The sequence below is a fragment of the Piliocolobus tephrosceles genome, chromosome 19, assembly GCF_002776525.5.
Source record: "Piliocolobus tephrosceles isolate RC106 chromosome 19, ASM277652v3, whole genome shotgun sequence".
Taxonomy (NCBI): Eukaryota; Metazoa; Chordata; class Mammalia; order Primates; family Cercopithecidae; genus Piliocolobus; species Piliocolobus tephrosceles.
In genome coordinates, this window is record NC_045452.1 from 1,993,932 (window position 1) to 2,011,657 (window position 17,726).

General features: G+C 52.3%; 1 protein-coding gene across 1 annotated transcript in view; it reads right to left on the minus strand.

The window, feature by feature from the left end:
- MICAL3 (microtubule associated monooxygenase, calponin and LIM domain containing 3) overlaps positions 1-17,726 on the minus strand; it is a 1,031,057-nt gene that overhangs the window by 957,537 nt on the left and 55,794 nt on the right. The gene's annotated exons all lie outside the window — the stretch shown is intronic.

The following is a 17,726-nucleotide window of genomic DNA, read 5'->3' on the forward strand; positions in this document are numbered from 1 at the left end:
GTTCACGCCCCACCACAGCCTGCCCCAGGGATCCGGGCCCCCACCAGCTTCACGTCCCCCCACAGCCTGCCCCAGGGATCCGGGCCCCCACCAGGTTCACGCCCCCCGACGGCCTGCCCCAGGGATCCAGACCCCCACCAGGTGCGTCCCCCACTGTGGCCTGCCCCGGGATTCAAGTCCCCACCAGGTACGTGCCCCGCCACTGAGGGGGCCCGGCCAGCTGCCTGCAGAACGTCTCACGCTGCGGATCTGTCTCCTCACGGTTAGATAAGGCACTTTCTGTTTTATAAGGCCACGTGGGTGATGCTGCCCCTACTGCAGCATCGCTGCTCAGAGGAAGGACACCAGGCCTGACTGCTCATGGAGGTGGTGCCCAGGCCTCTCTCCAATGCACAGGCACACTTCCCCATCAGTCCTCCGTGGGTGATGCCCGGAAGGCACGGGGTGCCCTGGCTGCGTCCTTTCACCCTGTGGTTTCAGCATCATTAGCGACCTCGGCCTGAGTCCTTTGTGTGCACAGGGGTCACACCAGGTGATTTTAAAATCCCATCACTCTGGCCGGGCACAGTGGCTCACGCCTGCAATCCCACTACTTTGGGAGGCTAAGATGGACGGATCACAACGTCAGGAGACTGAAACCATCCTAGCTAACAGGGTGAAACTCCATCTCTACTAAAAAATACAAAAAATGAGCTAGGCCTGGTGGTGGGCGCCTGCAGTCCCAGCACTTTGGAAAGCCGAGGCAGGCGGATCACAAGGTCAGGAGATCAAGGCCATCCTGGCTAAAACGGTGAGACCCCGTCTCTACTAAAAATACAAAAAATTAGCCAGGCGTGGTGGCGGGCGCCTGTAGTTCCAGCTACTCGGGAGGTTGAGGCAGGAGAATGGCGTGAACCTGGGAGGTGGAGCTTGCAGTGAGCCGAGATGGTGCCAAGATGGTCTCGATCTGTATTAGCCAAGATGGTCTCGATCTCCTGACCTCGTGATCTGCCTGCCTCGGCCTCCCAAAGTGCTGGGATTACAGGCATGAGCTACCGTGCCCGGCCTAATCTTTTGTTTTTTAGTAGAGATGGGGTTTCACTGTGTTAGCCAGGATGGTTTCTATCTCCCAACCTCGTGATTCACCCACCTCGGCCTTCCAAAGTACTGGATTACAGGCGTGAGCCACCACGCCTGGCCTAATTTTTTGTATTTTCAGTAGAGACAGGGTTTCACTGTGTTAGCCAGGATGGTCTCGATCTCCTGACCTCGTGATCCGCCTGCCTCGGCCTCCCAAAGTGCTGGGATTACAGGCATGAGCCACCGTGCCCGGCCTAATTTTTTATAGTTTTAGTAGAGACGGGGTTTCACTGTGTTAGCCAGGATGGTCTCTATCTCCTGACCTCGTGATCCACCTACCTCAGCCTCCCAAAGTACTGGATTACAGGTGTGAGCCACCGTGCCCAGCTAATTTTTTGTATTTTCAGTAGAGATGGGGTTTCACCGTGTTAGCCAGGATGGTCTCAATCTCCTGACCTCACCATCTGCCCGCCTTGGCTTCCCAAAGTGCTGGGATTACAGGCGTGAGCCACCATGCCCGGCAGTGTTACCAGACCTTTAAGGAGGCAGAGAAGGGGCAGAGGTGCTGGAGGGAGCAGTTCATGACTGGCCTGGCATCTTGGCTGGGCAGGTTACCGATTCCTACAGCATTCTAAGCTCTAGGAGACAACGCTGGGTTTTGGCATGCCACATCATACAAGCCAGTGTTGAGAGACAGATGGTCCATCAGGAAAAAACCAGCTAAAGGAAAGCAGTGGGTGATTTAGCAATTTTTGTGACAGGTTGTGTGTGAAGTGTTTTCTGAAGGCCTGCACTTCTGTTGTGTGCAGTGTTTGAACATCTTTGTGGCAGCCTCAGAAAGAGCTTTTAACGAACCCCGGTAGTCATGCGATAAGGTCTTGGCACATCTGTTGGAATTACTGGCATCCTCCACCAAATAGCATCTTTCAAATTTACTAGAGAATCTTTACTAGAAAAGCAAGATCCAGTGGCGTATTTATATACAGATTTGGGTGATGGTGTCATGAAGGGGCAAAACACAAATACTTGGGTTCACTGGTGCCCTGTACACATGCCCACCTGTTTTAGCCTTTGGCTCCTTGGTGGGGGTCTTTTCTAAACATCACTGCTCCATTCTCCAACACTGAGCTCAGGGCACAAAAAGAATATGCTATGATGCTGGGCTAGGGCATCTGGAAGATGAGGAAATGTGCACTATAGGTAATGGCAGAAAAGAGGCAGACAGCAACCCTGATACATCCGGCCTCAAGTTTCTCCAGACCTGCCCTCCCAGGCCCTGGGAGAGCAAAGGCCCTAACTGTACCAGCTCCTCATTCCCAAATACCAGTCTTCCCATCCTTCCTTCTCCTCATCAAAATCTACAGCCTCCCCATCATGAAGGGGAGAGGCCTGAGGATACCCTGACTGCGGCGCCATTCGATTCTTTCCATCGTTTATTTTTGACAGCTGCCACTCAACGGAAAGCAGATGAGAAAGGGAGATCAAGTCAAGCAACTACCCAAGAATCAGCTTTCTGGGAATTCCATAAACACGGAATAAAAAGGGATATTTCTTTCAGATGGGAGAAGAAAAACAGGATAAGAACCATCACTTCAGGGAAACAAACAACTAACAGCCATCAATTCGGATGGAAGTGATTTTACAGTAGAGTGAACACACACTCAGGAAAACATCCAAGAGGTGTCTGTTTGACGTGGGTAACTCATCCTGTCTGGCAAGAATGCTACTAGGACCATGGAAAACAAAGCAGGTTAAAACACTCTTTACTCTAAAAGAGCTGCAGGCTAGCTCCTGGGAGAGGGTCCTGTAGAAATCATTTCAGTCCAACGCGTCAAGTACCATGAGCGAGTATGCACGTGGTCCCATGGGAGAACACAGAGAGGGTGAGTGAGCACACCTGGTAGAGTCAAGAAAAGTGTTCCGGAGGCATATGGAGTTAGCCGGCTGCAAAATAAACACATTCTGTGAGGCACTATCATTTGCAAATGAAGTAACTGAAGTTCACACAGCTAGTGAGCCCTGGAGCCAAGATCTGAACAGGAGGAGGAAAGGCATCCCTCAGGAGATCACCGTGCTGTCCCTAGACTTACAACAGCCCTAGCCTTCCCCTTTGGGTATCTTCACCACTGTCTCCTCCCCGCTGTAATTTTCCAGGTGAGGGACACAGCACTTCACGCAGGCTTCTTGGAGTGAGAATCTGGCACCTGGAACGACAGGCACTCAGTCTTCCCACTGTTACTGCCCTGGAGATCCTGCAAACCCCGCAGACTAATGGCTTGTCAGGCAACGGAACATGGCAGTCCAAGCCCAGGGCCGGGGCTCTGGAAGGGGAAATGCTGATTTAATCTGGGGCTTGGCTACAACCAACAAAAAAGAAACCAGAAGCTCTGGGGACCGTGCAGGTCCTTCACACGCCAGTCCCCGGAGAAAGCCTGCAGAAACGCTGCACGGGGGACGGCGGAAAAGGGGAGGTGGGAGGCCAGTTGCCTCTCCTGTGCCAGACCCACCAGGCCACTGAGCAGGTCCACACAGAGCTCCAGCTCACCCTGTGGCGATACAGGGACACGGAGGCACACTGGCAGGCCAAAGGGAAGGTGGTACTCAGAGGACACCGGGCAAGGACCCCAAACTCACCAACTGCCAAAATACGCTCCACATTCCCAGCCCTTCACCTCAAAGTGCCATGCGAAATTAAAAAAAAAACAAAAAACAAAAAACAAAACCACACACACAAACAAATCAAAATAATCAGCATCCCGGATTCTCTGTCATGAGGAAGGGGCTGTCTGTCAGATGAATCAGATGGTGATGAGAAACTAAGACAGTGAAAGCAGTAACAGTGGGGGCCTGGGCAGCGAAGACAGCCCTGTGACCTCTTCCCTCCTCAACTAACAGCAGAGCCCAGGAGACAGCAGGAGTGCAGACGTAAAGAAGCGCTTTGCAAGGTGCTGGATTGCAAAGCTGCAGTCCACCCTGCCTGTCGGGCTAGCGGGCCCCACCCCCAGCCCTCTACTTCCCATGCCTTAGTGCAACAACCCAACAGCGACTTTCCAGACTTTCCAGCTCAATGCGGGATGAGAGATCCACAATCATTTCCAAGGCCAAGTCTTCACTGGGTCAGGGCAGGCAGCTCTCAGGTGACTGGGAGGCCAATTACAGCCCCACACATACCACAAGGAAACAGCTCCCAGGATCTGGGCCACATCCTAAATAGGAAGAAGGCTCTGGGCCTCACCTCAGGTTCTGTTTTGGAATATCACTGCCTGCATGAGCTCCATACATCATTCTGGAAGAAACGTTTCTCCTAACAGGACAACCTGCTCTTGGCTGATGGGCAAGAGCTGGCAGGGGGCTTTATTTGCTTCCACCTGACTCCTGGAGAGGCATAGGCGGGTGCAGAGGATACTAAGAGGCGGGGTCTGCCCAGGGCCTCAGCAGGCAGCTCCTCTTCCTCCCCTCTGCAGTGGTGGCAAAGACCCCGTACTCGGCAGGGCAGCTGCTGAGGGCACTTCAGGGCTCTGGGCCACCGAGAAGGGTGTCACATAGGAAATCAGGGTGTCAAGGGCCTTTTCTGCCTTTTTCTGGCCTGTCTTCCCATTCCTTTTCCCTTTCCTTCTTTACAAGCTTGGGAAAGTCTGAATGGAATCCGAGTCTGACAAGGACTGAGGGAAAGGTGCTGTGTACAGACTGACTGATTCCTGTCCTGTTTCCCATGTCCGTAGGTAGGATGGCTGCAGGGGTTCATTCATCCCATCACTGATTCAACAAATGTTTCCTGACCGCCTGCTTCCAGCCAGACACCCTGCAGGTGCTCAGGCACGCCAGTGACACAGCAGACAAGATCTGTGCCCTGGGGCGGCCCACATTTGGACAGCGCATGGGTGTCACCCATCTGCTAAGAGAGGCTGATGACCCCAGGGAGATTAAAGGGGCCGACTGTGGTCACCTTCCGGCAAGAATGGCGCTGGGATTTGAAATGACTCGTCCATTTGAGAAGTATGCTCCTGCCATTTTAAAATTCAGAGATTCTCCTTAAGCTAGTCCCTGTCACTCCTGCTGCTTTTACCAGGGGGTACTGAGTATTTTTGCTGTGACTTTGAAGAAAGATCGACTAACATCATTTCATCTTGGTTATTTCTCTTATTTATGTTTTTGTAGGAACAGGGTCTCACTATGTTGTCCAGGCTGGTCTTGAACTCCTTGTCTCAAACAATCCTCCCAGCTCGGCCTCCCAAGTAGCTGAGATTATAGGCATGAGCCACCACGCCCAGCCCAGCTAACGTCATTTCAGCTGCCTTCCCCACATGTCCACCCAAAGCCTTCCCTGCCCCGATCTTCTTGAACTACAGGAAGCACCAAGCCATGAACCCATTCTGAACTGCAAAGTCTCAGGGGAGATGGAAGGAAGAGAAACCTGAAGAGACGACCAGGCTGGCAGCATGGGTCTAAGTCCACAGCAAAACTGGTCACAGTGACGTTCGTGCTGCCTGATCCACCGCTCTCAGAAACTCACAAAATCACCCTGTGAAATCGGGACACCCTCTTCACACAGAGCCCAGATCGTGGACAGGGCTGTAAGGGGGACCCACGCCTCCATCTGTTTGACCCCATTCAAGTTGTAAACAACACAGGCCCTACATTCCCCCACATGTTCTCACACTGGGAAACAGGATGAAACCACGTGAAGTGTGGCTGCTCTGAAACGTCCGGAACCATGTCTGCCCAGACATTTTCCTGTGTAGGGCCAGGCCTATGGAATGTACGAAGCTGAGAAGGACCCCACTGCCTTGATCTGGGTTGGTCAAAATACAGTGAAGAATCAGCTCGGATACTGGTTCGTTCCTATCTTGCTTTGAGCTAAAGTTCTCACAGGAGATCCTACTGGCAACATGGGTGCCATCCTGACTTAGAAACCTAAGTAGTGGGATGGGTCACTACCTGCCTCGGGGACTTCACCGTTCCTCTGGTCAAGCTGCATGTCATCTGGTATCTGCAGGAGAAGGGCTCTAGCCTATTTTTAGGAGAAGTCACCCCTGGGGAGGAAAGATTCAGAGGGTTTGTTAAAGAGACCTGCAGGGGTTTGTTAAAGAGACCTGCAGTGTACAAAAGGTCTTCCTGCACTCATTCTCAGACACCTGCTGCCACCAACTGGGGCTTTTCTCCTCTGCTGCCCCAGTCACTTGCCTTAGCAGGCTGCTTGATGGGACTCATAATTTTGTACCGTTGACAGCTATGTTCTCATTTCAGGAGGGCAAGCCCCAGAGCTGTGTGTGGAAAGCAAGTTTCTAAGCCACTGCTATGGCAGGGTGGTTTCTGTCCTCACACGCTGCCTCTAACAAACAACTTCAGTGGCTTCCTACTGGCAGGGAGTGTGTGTTCACAAGAGTTCTCCAAGATCACATGACATGCGGTGTTTCTTGCTTGTGAAGCGGGCGATGAGGGAGCAGCAGCAGTGTTTGTTGGGCGACTGCCTGTGCCGGGCACTACGACGGGCAGGCTACACATGCGGCCTTGAACGTCACAAGATCCCAAAGTCCCTGTGATTACACTGAGGGTCCTGAGTCAGTGATGTTGAATAACATGTCCAAAGACTCACATGAGCCAGAGCCAAGGCTAACCCTAGTCTCTAACAGTCCTTTCACTCGATCATGCAGGCATTTGTTTGTTTTTGACACAGGGTCTCACTCTATTGTCCCAGCTGGAGTGCCCTGGCGCAGTCATGGCTCATTGCAGCCTCGAAATCATGGGCTCAACTGGTCCTCCCGTCTCAGCCTCCTGAGTAGCTGGGACTACAGGTGTGTGCCATCACACCTAATTTTTGAATTTTTTTAAGAAACAGGCTCTTGCTATGAGACCTTGCCCAAGCTGGTCTCAAACTCCTGGCCTCAAGTGATCCTCCTGCCCTGGCTTCCCAAAGTGTTGGGATTATGGTGTCAGCCACTGTGCCTGGCCCAGAATGGAATATATATATTTTTGAGAGGGAGTCTCACCCTGTCATCCAGGCTGGAGTGCAGTGGTACAATCTCGGCTCACTGCAACCTCCGCCTACCAGGTTCAAGCAATTCTCTTTCCTCAGCCACCCGAGTAGCTGGGATTACAGGTGCACGCCATCATGCCCAGATAATTTTTGCATTTTTAGTAGAGACGAGGTTTCACCATGTTGGTCAGGATGGTCTCAATCTCCTGACCTCAGGTGATTCATCCGGCTCGGCCTCCCAAAGTGCAGGGATTACAGGCGTGAGCCACCGTACCTGGCCAAGTTAGTTTGTTACTGTTAGGGTATTTTTACTGTTATTATTACATCATCTCCCAAGGTGCCTTTTTGGCAGATGGAAATCCTGGCACACATCAACGTATCTGGTCAAGGCAAAGAGGTTTCTTTTAAGCTATACACCCAATTCTCCAGTAACATACAACTCACCAGTGTGTCATGCAGCTCTACTGAAAACATGTTTTGTGTGTTATACTATCTCACGGGTAAACCTTGACTTGATTCCTATCAGCTGGCCAGGCCATCCTTCCTGACGGCTGCTTCTTGGTGTTGGGAGGCTGTGGACGTGTCTAAAGCACTGGAATTCAGCTGGGTCTCCTCTTAAATTGCACGAGTGCTGTGCTCTAGCTGTCTGTCTTCCTTACCTGCCCACCCGGATGTAGCCGGGTAAGATCTCAGAAAGGGTAGTGGTTATGCACTGGGGTTTGAAATATTTTAACTCTTTGGTTCAAATACATGGCTCATGACCCGGAGGTTCCCTACAGTTAAATAACAAGTAATCCGTCAAGTCAGTAGTTGCAGGGCTGACCTCTCAAATCCTGAGGGGCAGGTGAAGACAGGAAGGATGGCTTCTCCCCTACTTCTGCTGTCGTTACCCGATCCTGCTTCTGGCTCCACTTCGCACCCTCGAAGGGCTTTTACATGCATCTTTATTAGGATATCCCTCCCCTTCTGTTCAGGTCTGAACGGACTCCAAAACCAGAGGCTCCGCTGGGGAGAGCGATTCTTCTCATCATCTTTGTGTTCCTGAAGTCATCAGTGCATCAGGGTAGATAGTCCATAAAGTGTTTTGAGTAGGTGATCAGGCTGAAGAATTCTAATCCTGTGTCTGAGCTTCGCTCCACTGTAATGTTGAGCACACTCTGGCCTTGGTTTCCTCATCTTAACGCAGAGAGTTTATACTCACCATGCCTGTCAGGTAGCTTGGTGCTACGCAGGGCCCCAAGAACCAATGGGAGCTGCCACCTCATGGAAAGGGCAAGTCTACTGAGACAGCAACAGTTCTCATAGCACTCAAGAGAAATTCTGGTGAAGATGCCAATGGCACAGAGGACGTCAGAGTTCTGAAAAGAGACTACCTCGAATGGCTTGATGTCCTGACAAACAAGCATTTGACTTCACGGTAGAGAGGAGTTTGGTTCTGGGAAGCAGCTTGCTCACTAGAAAGGGGCCGGCCCAGTGTTGACACGTGGCGGGGGAAGGGCAGAGGAGGACACGGATCAGCACGAGCAAGTCCAGGCTGATGTGCTTTTCCCGAGACTCCGGGCTCTATTCCAACCCTCCCGTCCTCCAGAGCAGAGTGCCCCTGGCCCTCCCAGTCCAGAATGCCTCCAAAGCCAGCTCTGATGTGACCCTCCAGTGAGCAGCCGCACAGCCTCAGGCAGGCTCAGTCTCCACTGCAGGATCCACAGAGACAAACCCATGTTCCAACAAAAGGCTCTCTCATAAATAGGTTCAGGTGCCTTTCTTTCAGAGACATAAAATCACATATACATACTCCCTTGGCTAGCTGCAGATGGATTTCTGGAAAGAAACGAAAGTTGCCTGCAGCAGTGTCCAAGGCTACCCTATGAAACATCTATCAGAGTCCCACTTCTATTTTCACCTGTCAGAGGGCCACGGAGGCCAGCCTGGAAGAGAAACATTGATCACAGTCACACTTCCTTTTTCACCTGTCAGAGGATCACTGAGGCTAGCCTGGAAGAGAATCATTAGTGTCTAGGGATGGAGAGGCTCTAAATGAGCAGACAGACACTAAGAACAAAGGCTGACGGTGCAGGAGCGCACAGCCCAGGCTCGGGGCACCCTTTCTGCAGAATCAGCAGCAGCTGAGCAGCTGCAGGTCTATCATCACCCATAGAGCACCCAATCACGCACCGATTCCGAAAGAGGAAATCAGGTGCCCTCCTCTCCGCCAAATGGGCCACAGGGTAACACCGAGGCTCCTGGGTCTAACCAGCAACCCCAGACAAGCCCTGGGACCACACATAAACCCTTGCTCTGCCTAAGAGAAAGCTACCTGGCTCCCACTCACATTTCCGACTTTCAGGTTAGGAGTTGAAAATTTGGCTTAATGAAGGCCGGGCTTGGTGGCTCACGTCTGTAATCCTAGCACTTTGGGAGGCTGACGCGGGAGGATCACCTAAAGTTAGGAGTTTGAGACCAGCCTAGCCGACATGATGAAACTCAGTTTCTACTAAAAATACAAAAATTAGCCAGACATGGTGGTTTGTGACTGTAATCCCGGCTACTCAGGAGGCTGGGGCAGGAGAATTGCTTGAACCTGGGAGATGGAGGCTGCAGTGAGCCGAGATCACACCACTGCACTCCAGCCTAGGTGACAGAGCGAGACTCTGTCTCAAAAAAAAGAGGAGTATTTAGCTTCATGTAAATCCTGTGTAGGATTGTTTGTGCTTTTGTTACTACCGTGAAGAGCCCCTAGGGTGTCATGGAATCAGGAGGTGCCTTCACATCCCATTCACGCAGGCTGAGGTAAAAGCAATGCCAAATCTAGCCAAGCAGCCCACAGAGATTTCACAGTGCTTCAAAACAGCTGGCACGCAACGCAGGTCAACGCCCCCAGCCTACTCTGCTGCAGCCTGGAGACAGCCAAGCTCACACCTCTTCTGCCTCCCTCCATTTCTGTTGGCTGAAGATACATCTCAATGACCACCTTGTCCTAACCCCACAGCAGGCACAGGCCAGAGAGGGAGATCTGCAAAGAGACAGTAGAAATGATTCTAATTCACCCTAACTCCAATTCTGCCAGCATTTCCTGGAATCCCTGCCAATGACAATCATATTTGATATTCTTGTAATGCTTTTAAATAAACAAGTTTCACACATCTTATGTGCTCTTCACAACAACTTTAGCAGACAGAGGAGCAGGTAGCGTTTTTCTTCATTTAAAAATTTTATACGTGGTGAAACTGAGGCCCACAGAGGTGACGACGGCAAGCAGGACAGGTGGCAGAACTGAAACTCAAACTAACATCTTCCGTTTCAAGATCTGTGCTGGTTCCACTGAGACCCAGCTCCACTCTCCAAGGCTGGGGCCACCACCAAAGGGTGTGCCCATCCACTGGGGCGCAGAAAACGACACAGGATCTCTGCTTTTATTGTGTAGGTCTGCCTTCTGAAATGATCTGCACCGTCTGTCCTACAGCATGCGGTCTTCGTATGGCGTCCCGACGTGTGAGGAAGCACAGCCACGGGGAAGTGTGTTCACGGTTCAGTGGGGGCTGACAGGTCTGGAGGCCTGGGCTGGGAGCTGGCAACACCATTCTGGATCACTTTTCTGATTCTCACCGCCCTCTATCCTGATGGACTCCTCTATCCCACTCCCACTTCTCCCACAATACAACTGAGGCCGACAGCATGTCAAGGTCATGTCCTTTCTTCTAACTGTAGTCTAGATCCGTGGTTCTCAACTGCGGTGATTTTTCCCCTGGGTCACCTGGCAATGCCTGGAGCCATTTTCTATTGACACAGCTTGGGGAGGGCGGTGCCACTGATGTCTGACGGGGAGAGGCCAGGGATATACCCAGCACACCACAAGGCACAGGACAGCCCTCACAGCAAAGGAGGATCCAGCCCAAGATGTCCACTGTGCTGGGCTGGAGAAGCCCTGGCTTACAAGTTAGATCAAGTCATTTCTAATCTCACCAAACAGGCCAACCAACCAATTCTCCGCACGCTCTGACTGTGGCTTGATCTGAGCAGCTGCATTCAGAGTGGTGAGCTCACGACCCTTCACCGTGGCTGCCAAGGTGCAATGCCTGACTAGCAGGAGTGCAGTACACGGAGGACCAACCGAGGACTGCCTGGTGAACAGGTAGCTCTGGGCTTGCTGTCCACAGAGAGGAAATCCACGACAGAGGTGCATGCTGTGACAAACGTGGTCCCTGCCACTCGCTGGGCACCTGCACCCCAAGTAGCTGCATGAGCCGCCCGAACTTTCCCTTGTCTCAAGGCACAGCTCCACTGACGGAAGGCGACTCTACTCCTCCCAGCAATGCCCCTGGAGGGCACCTGCACATCTCCTACCCCTCCGTCCACGTGCGTCATGTGTGTGAGGCCGCAGGAATTAAAGGAGACCAGAGATGAATCTGATGGGCTTCTCGCCCTCTCACTCACCTTCTCCTGGCTGGATGCTAGAAGCCTCTGACAGAACGTTCTACTTGGACATTACAGCAGGAAGTCTCACTAAACCCAGGAAGAAAACTCACTGGGAACACGGCATGGAAAAACACATCTACCTTTACTCCGTGTTCTCAACTCTTCTTTCTCCCCATTTTCCAGAACCTTCCAACCTGAGAGCTCTGAGGGCCCCTGCCACAGCGTGCCTTGCCCAAGTCAGGCCAGGCCAGGCCGCGCCGCCGTGCCCCGGAGGCTTCCTGAAAACCTCTCTGTGCTGAACCACACTGCAGTTGGCAGGCGCAACCAGGACTTCCCACGCACACTTAGCCCAGAGACTGACGAGTCAGTCCCTTTACGTGTGAGTTCAGTACACAGTGGCCCAAGCCTGAGCAGATCAGAATGTCCATATTCAGCACAAAAAGAGGTACAAAATCATCCCTCTCTCCCCTATCTCAAACCCCACACAGGCCCAGGGCAGGCAATGTCGTAAGAGGACTGTGAATGGCAGCTGTGAAGCTGTAACACAACGGAAGGGTCAGCTGCACCATCACTCAGGCCTTTGAAGCGTATCAGAAAATGAGGTGGTAGAAGAAAAGCCAACAGACTGATAAGCTAGAAGCGGTGACCCTGGAACTTGAAGAAAAAACATCCCCCAGACATGTTCCCCCATCCTCCACATCACTGGCAGGGCGGACGGACGGAGGAAGGGCTTACTCTTCACAACAAAACTTCAGGCTTGATTTGAGACGACCAAAACGAGGGATGATATAGAGAAAATGAAGAGAAGGTCCATTTCATATTATTTACAGTCAATTCGGATGGCTGCATTCTCCTCCATTTCTGTTGATGACTTCCTCCCTTGCACCTCAGTGATGAAATCCTTTGCCTTTAACTTCATGTGCTGTCTTTCCAAAGGCACATTCCCAACGCTGGGATGGTTGTCAAACAAATTGGGAGAATGTATTTTCCAGGAGTAATGAAATGGACGCCCAGTGGCTTCTCCAGGGCATCTCTGCGTAGAGCTCTTGCCTCTCACCCACGCTGCCGAGCCCAGGCTGCAGGGAATGATCAACGGCAGCTCCTGTGTCCTCTGCACAGCCTCTACCCAACTCTGAGTTTATTGGTTAGGTGGCCTTGGCCAAGCATGCCTAACTCCTGTGTGCCTGTTTCCCCATGTGCAACACGGGGCCTCCCTTACGGCTGCTGTGAGGATCCAAGGTCAGCTACATGAAACATCTGCTCAGGGCCTGTGCACAGCGCATGCTACATGTTAGCTACGGCTGCTGCCGCTGCTGTGTCTCCCAGCATCGTCTTCTGTGAGTGAAGATGGCGAGGGCCCCCATGGCTAACTGACCAACATCAGTCACCCGTGGGGAAAACAGCAGGAGTGAAGGCACTGCAAGTTTTACTGTCCGTTTTTATTTGGGGAAAGTATTTCAGCAGAGAAGAGGGCTTTCTTGGTTGCAAACACAGACAAGCCCTAAGCACGGTGTTTTCAGCAGCATGAAGGATGACTGCTGGCTCTCAGCGACACAGCAAACCAGTGTGGACCGGCTCTTGCCTCCCTGGCCCTTCACTCTCCTCACTGAGCACCCAGTGCTTCCTGTTTCTCTGAGATCCCAGAGCCCCTTCCCTGCACCCTCCACCCCAGCGTTCCTGTACCTCTACCAACGCCAATGCCCCAAGAAAGCTGAACTGGCCAAAAGGCAGGCAGCAGCTGGTTCAGAGTAATTCACATTAGATGAAACTCGAGAAGAAAATGTTTACTTTTAAAAGAACCTGCTGACCTAGTCTCTCAGTAGTAAAATGGTGGGAAAGAAATTTTATAGCTGGTGTCACTGTAACCTGGTCTTTTGAGAGTCTTAGTTCTGGGGAAGAGGGCAACCACAAATAAATATGCCGCTGTAATCCAGTTAATTGATACCAGCTCTTCCTTGGTTACCAGGTTGTACTTTGTCCACGAAAACTACTCCGGCAGGAGTCCCCACCCCCTGTGCCGTGGCCCCGGCTGGGTCATAGACCCATGGCCTGTCAGGAACCAGGCCGCACAGCAGGAGGTGGGTGGCTGGCTAGAGAGCGTAGCAGCCGGAGCTCCGCCTCCCGTCAGATCAGCGGCGGCACGAGATTCTCCCAGGAGCGGGAACCTCTTGTGCAGTGAGCATGTGAGGGACCCACGCTGCATGCTTCTAAGGCCTGATGATCTGAGGTGGAAGAGTTTCACCCCAAAACCATTGCCCACCCTGGTCTGTGAAAAAACTGTCTTCCCTGAAACCAGACCCTGGTGCCAGCAAGACTGGGGAACACAGCCCTGCGGCTTGGCTCTTCTCCCTCAGGTGCAGGAGAGTCGGCTCGTCCTGCTTTTTGGTTTTCAGGTTTGAGCTCTGAGCGGTGACCAAACGCCAGGGCTACGCCCCTCTCTGGAGCTCTCCTATACGGTGTTCCCGGCTTCATTAGCCTCGGAAAAACATCAGAACAGCATGAAAACATACTCATTTAGGCCTCTGCCAGGAAAACGCCTCTGGATTTGCCAGGTTTTTGTTGAGGAAAACCCAGACCCACGAAAGCCCTGATCCCGGTGCCCTTGGGACCTTGCCTGGTGTTGGTCTTCAGGAATTAACTCTACCTTGAGGAGCGCCTCTCACCAGAACAACTCAGGGCCCGTGCCCTTCCACTGGTTCTCCTTTCCTGGGGAATTGGCACTGGCCGAGGCGGGGTAACACTGAGATGCAGGGGCAGGGACAATCCAACCTTGCAGAAGGCTCCAGAATCCCAGCGAGGAAGGAGGCACTGGGCCGAAACGCTTTGGGTTCTTCCGGGCACAGGGACTACTCAATGTAAAACAATTACTGAAGACCAACAGTTCCAAGCATGGACCTAAAAGAAATCAGGCTGCACTGTCTATGAAATAAGAGTGATCAAGTGGCAGTAACTCTGATGTCTTACAGAACACAGAATTAAGGAAATCAGTCACTTAACAGTCACACCTGGGCAGTCTCATGTGATTAATGCAGAAGCACAAAGAACTGGGTAAGTACAGAAAGAAATACAGGTAAAGAAAACACAAGAGGCCAAGAGAAGTTCTGTAAGGATTTTTCTAGTAGCTGTCCCGGCATGTCCCCAAGAGTCTGTAGCGAGGCGGAGCTGGGGCCCTAGACTCCCTGTCTGTGGAAGGGTGTTCCAAAACTCCCCTTTCATGCCAACGAGGGCCTTCTGAGGGGCATGTGACTTCTCCCTGTTTTGGGCACATTCTGCCTGTGCATGGCACACTTCTTACCGTCGGGAGGACAAGCATATCAGTGACAAGGTTGGGCTTAGCTAGTCTGAGTTAGGGTGAGGATGCTGGCAGTGTTTCAACCTCTTGCCCACTGTCCTTCTTGGAGACCCATTAAAGTGCCCCCAAAATATTCAGAAAGTGTTCATAAACTGTTTTTGCAAAGCAACGTGGAAATTGGCCCACAGGAAGTAAAAGGGAGCTGGTGTTCACGTGGCTGGTAGAACCCGGAAGTAATTGATGGAGAGTCCCATCCGCCTGGAGGCCCGCGTCCCCTCCCGGGCATTGAAAGGTGTTTCTGTGCACAAGCCTACCACCTCCTCCCGCCAAGGTAAGCGGTGAGGAGACAAGGAGCAATTATAAAGAAAGAGGTGTTGGCAGCCGACAGGGTGCTGAGAATTCTGGGCGGTGGTGAGAGGAGACCACAGTGCCATGACCTGACCTGGGCAGGAGTGCCAATGGGCCTCGCCACCCCTTGTTTCATTATGACTAATCTACTTGCTGGCACTTGTGAGGAGCTTGGCCGAGTGAGCTGCAAGGGCTGGCTTCTGAGTCTCAAGGAGGTTTCAGGGCTTTGTGAAAGGGGCTGGAATTTGGAGAGACTCACCCTGAAATCTCTGCCTGGCTGCTGCCTTTCAGAGCCCCACACGGGTGTTTTTATCTCAGGGGGCACTTGTGGGACCTGGGTCCTATACGGCATCATCCTGCCCTATTTTTTAGCATGAAAATAGAGTGGCCCATTTTCACAGCCTGCTCTCCTTCCATGTCTGTGCCACCGCATCCCTCTTAGGCAGTGTGTTAATTAGGGAAACTGACAAGGAATTTATGAGAAAAGAGAACAGATTTCAAGAAGTTTCAGAAGGAAACTGAGATCCAAAGGGGATTTTCCAGGGTGTTCCCAATGGGCAGCACGGAATCCCATTCCTGATTCCACACAATCCCCACCTTCCTGCTAGAAGCTTCAGTGCATTGCTCTAAACATCCCCTCCCCTTTTTTGCTGGGGAATGGGAAAGCAGCAGTAGCCAGGGGCTAAGATTTGAAAATTATGCACATGTACGTATCCGTCCTTATTACTGACTCTTAATTTACTGTCACTTATTGCGCCTCCCACACCCTAATTCCTTCTCTCCTTTCTGCAGGCACCGACTGACTTATTTCAGAGAAAGGGAAGCAAGAGGCTACGGACCTGGGGGGCTAAAGGGAGGGAAGGCCATGAGTAGGCCAGGAGACACCGCCCAGACTCTCGGAACCAGCAAGGCTCTGAGGAAAATGACGGTGTCACAGCAGAGCTGTGAGCGACTGGGAGGTGAGGCCCTCCCTGACCTGGACTGTGGTTGTTGAGAATGCCAAGCAGACCCTAGGGCCCTGCTGCTCTGATCTATCGGGAAGCCAAGAGAGCTGCTCCGGGGGGACGGAGGCCAGCGAGGGCTCTTGCATATGAGAACACCCAAGTGCCTAGGGCCTGGCAGGTGCAGACTCGGGGCTGAGAGCTCTGCTCACCACAGCACAGTGCCCTCTCCTGGGTCAATTCAGCATGAGGCTAGGCCTGTGCCCACTGCAGGTGGCAAAATGTGGGAACAGTGCCATGGCTGCTAAAGCCAGCAGCAGTATGTGTGAGAAGGGAATAGTCTGTTTTTAATACAGGCTAGTCTCTCCAGGCTGGAGAAGGGGCAAACAGAATCAGATATCCCAGCTCAGTGTCCAGGTCACACCAAAGACAGCATGAGAGAGAAATCAGCTTGGGAGGAAAGAGCAAGAACTTTCAACCTCACCAGGAGCAAGGCTGCTGCGCCTGCGGGCATGCCTGGCAGAGCCTCCAGGCAGAAGACAAGACACGTCCCTGGCCCCAGCTCCCTGCCAGTTGGAGGCAGGAAGAAGGTGCCTAGCTCTTTGTCCCTATGGTTGACCAGGCTGTGTGTGGCATTTCCACCCCTCCATCTGCCCAGCCAGCGGGCCCTCCTGCTGGGGGACTGCACCCAAGGTTCATGGACACAGGTGGCATCTGTCTTGCTTTTCTCCACTTGCAGCTGCTGCAAAGCAAAACTTCACACCACTCCAGCCCCTACACAGGAGTCCTTTGTTAACGGGAACCTATGTCAGGTATAAAAACCTATTTCCCCACTTTGCACCTTGCTGTCTTGCTGACCCCCGGAGTGGGAGTCCTGAGCCACAGCGGCCTCAAGCCCACTCCCAAGACCTGCCTGAGCTTCCCCCTTTCCCACCCTCTGGTCAAGAGAAAGGGAAGGAAAAGAAAAACTCAGAAACCCAAAGATTGTTTGGAATTTATTCTCTTAAATAAGAATGTAACATTTGTTAAAAAAAATAAATAAATAAAAGCACGACACCTTGGTTTCACAGTAAACGGCAAAAACAAAGTTACACCATTAAATAAAAACTCACAAAGAAACACACCAAGAACTCACAAGAGCACAGGTTAAAAACAAGGGTAAAAATAAAGGTTGAGCGAAGGCGGGCAGTAGACAGGCAGCAGCGGAGTGTTCCTTGGCACAGCTAATCCTCTCCTGTTGGGCTCTCGTACTGCCGCCGGGAAGCCGGCTGGCTGTCCGCCCCTCCCGCATGCACCCCAAGCTGAATGCCTCGGGAGAAAAGTGAACCCCTTGGGGCCCAGACCTTCAAGGCCATGGTGGAACCCCTTTTGGGACGGCCTAAGAATCTTCCAGTGTCCTGCAGAAAAGAGCTGAAGATGCACTAACCACCAAAAGACAGGAGTGAGCTCACACAGCTAACTCAGTGGAGCCAGCATGCAAGCCAGACAGAAGACACACGAGGCGGGTGGCCGGCTCTCCGTGGTGCCCTGGCAGCGGTAGCCCCCTGCTGTCCTAGTTTGCTCTTGGGGCCATTTCTTGGGGTGTGTGCTGCTCCTTTTCTGAGATACCCACCCACTCATTTCCCTACAGGCCTGCTGCCCTTAGGCTGCTGTGTGTCCTCAAAGCCCCGACCTGGGGTACGGCTCCCCAGTGTGA